We start from the raw sequence: 2,783 nt of genomic DNA, 5'->3' as shown, positions 1-2,783 counted from the left end.
GTCATATCATTTTACCAACCACCTAGAATGTTCCACTCCCTCATTGTGACAGATCCAACTCCATGGAGCCTAGTTTTAATTAAAATCTGTAAAAGCCTCAGTCCTGTTGTCCGCCTTGATGTTAAACCCTGATTGTTGCCAACCCTGATGATAATCCTAATCTTATCTGCCTGCACTCTTTTCGCTAATCCACACTGTGAGTCAGAGACAGGCAGTGGTGAAACATTGTCTTCTTATGGACAATGGTGTGACAGTCTGACAGTGGTGGTCAGAGACCTTTGGCACATGAAGTCAGTCTCGACCACAAACAGGTACTGTAGGTGTGCTCACACACTAAACACAGTTTTCATTCACTCTCTGAACAAAAGTCAGTCTGACAATAATATTTCAAAACATACATACTTTTTGGGACATAAAGCCTTATTGTGTTCTTTCTCCTTGTTATTGTTCTGGCTCTTCGTTTGTCTTCATGTGATCTGGTCAAATGTCTCTCCATCCCTGCCTTTGTTATCTCACCATTCTGGCGTACCACTGCCCTTTCCCAGACAGACACCATACAGAAGAGAGCTGGATAAGAACACAAAGGCACTGTTACCCACAAGGAGTTTATTATATGTGAAAATAGGGAGTCACCCAAACACCATAGCCCCAAAAGAAAACAGTGCATGTCATGTACCGTACCAAGGTTTCTATGATAAAGTGCTTAAGCAGCTTGTCAACCCAGTGTCACCCCAGTTTAGATTTGGATATCCAAGCATCTCTGTAAAGCCCCGCGGGGAATGTTTGTTATCAAAGGTCCATCTAGCCACCCTGCCCTTGCCATGCGATTTGGCCTGTGATCACAGTATAATAAAATGCATGGAGGGATCCATATATTTATCAGGTGAGGAATGTGCTGTCTAGAGAAGTAAGAGGGTTGTTTCTCAAGGGAGAGAAGGGAGAGTGCTGGTCCATGGTCCATGACAACCAATGAACCATAGGATGAGAGTGGACACAAACACCCCGCCCCTATGGGCTTTATTCGTGTTGAGTGTTGAGCAGACAAGCAACCATACAATCATTTTCAGGTTGGCAGGGTTCAAACAAACACAAATCAGTATAAAAACGAATGTATGCGAATGTGTTAAGACTGAGCATGTATTATGTAGGGAACCTAAGATCTCCCATCTGGAATTCAGTGTTAGGATTGAGAAAAAAGTAAAATGAGATGCTTGGCGAAGGTGAAGACCAGGTCATCAATCATTCCAGTACCTTCCTATCTGTAAGTCACTGCTATACATACTCGTTACCTCTCTCTGTCTCTCGCCTCTCCCTCCCTGACTGTCTCTCTCTCCCCTTATATTTCTCCATCCCCCTCTCTCTCTCTCCCTCCCTCCATCCCTTTCACGCTCAGTCTTCACACTCACTTACACACTCACTCTCTCTTGCCTCTTCTTTCTCTCCCTCTCCCTGACTTATGTTCTGGTCACATCTTTCCTCAAATTCCCCACAGTATTTGCGCCAGGCCCAGAGAGTCTGGTCAAACAAAACACAGAAGGCAGATGCACTGTTTTCAGTCAGGAGAGTGGAGAGTTGGAGAAGGAATCAATTCTAGTCATCAGGTCTCCAGATCATTTGGCTAAGATGACCTTCTCTGTCCCTGTCTCTTACTCATTCAAGTCAGTCCACTGATAGGAACTAATCACATGAACTTTTGGCTAATAGCCGCAGCTAGCTATTCAGTTCAGTCACATGAGGGGAAGCAAATGCTTGCTTGAACAAGGTTGGGTCAATGTGTGGCACCACTGTACAGAATGACCCACATTGAAACCAAAGAATTGTTTGTTATGACAGAGGCAGTCATGGAGCCTCAGACTTCCCCCAGTTTAGTAGGTTAAAGAAGACACTGTGTGGTGGACACCCTTCCTTAAGGGTATTCTCCTCCACCACACTTGAACTCAAGCCCTGATACTAGAGCTCTGTCTGCCTGAGGCACCAATACATTACTGTGTCCTTTTACCCATGCTTAGCTGCACAAACAGAACACTGTATCCACAGATGAGATGTCAGTGTTACTGACAGACAAAGGAAGTATTACAAACCAATCTATATGCAGATACAGTAAGGGTTTAATTATGGCATTCTTTTGCAGTTTTATCTAGTATTTGTAGGCCTAGTAGTGCATATTTAGATGTTTTACAGAAATAAATGTTATTCATACACAGGCCTATAATTCTCCTGACATTTTAAGTAAGCTATAATAGTGTTAATGAAAGGCCTGATTAGAAAAGTGTCCGGATAGACTAGGCTACCCACCTTTGCATGAAACGTGCAGTGGTAACTCAGCTGACAATGAACAAACGATCTCTTCACTGTTTATCACAGTTCCTCAAATCTATATGTATGTCCTGTCAGTGTGTTGTTTTCTGGGTTGTTATGCTCTGGTTTCTGAGATGGATGCCACTGGGAAATACAATAACCTCATATAGCAGTAATACAATGCTGTGGAAAAGAGATATGTTTGTTACCAAATACAAGCTAACCAAATAAAAAAGCGGAGTGCAGGCTAGGAGTTCCGCCAAATAGGTTAACGTTAGGCCTATTTGATATTTTTTGGGGAACTATTGACTTGAGAGGAACAGTCAAAACTAGGCTTCTTAACCAGAAATGTTCAACACATCGTGTTATTTGACCAATATTTATAAAACTAAGAGTTGCTCATTTTCTTTGAGTCTATTTCAGGTCTTCCTTATTGGTCACATTATTGACATTAGTGCTTCGTCTGACAGCTGTTAGGTGCAGCG

This window comes from Clupea harengus, chromosome 9 (genome assembly GCF_900700415.2).
Source record: "Clupea harengus chromosome 9, Ch_v2.0.2, whole genome shotgun sequence".
In the NCBI taxonomy this organism is placed as follows: domain Eukaryota; kingdom Metazoa; phylum Chordata; class Actinopteri; order Clupeiformes; family Clupeidae; genus Clupea; species Clupea harengus.
The sequence above is the reverse complement of the archived record's forward strand: the minus strand, read 5'-3'. Positions refer to the sequence as shown.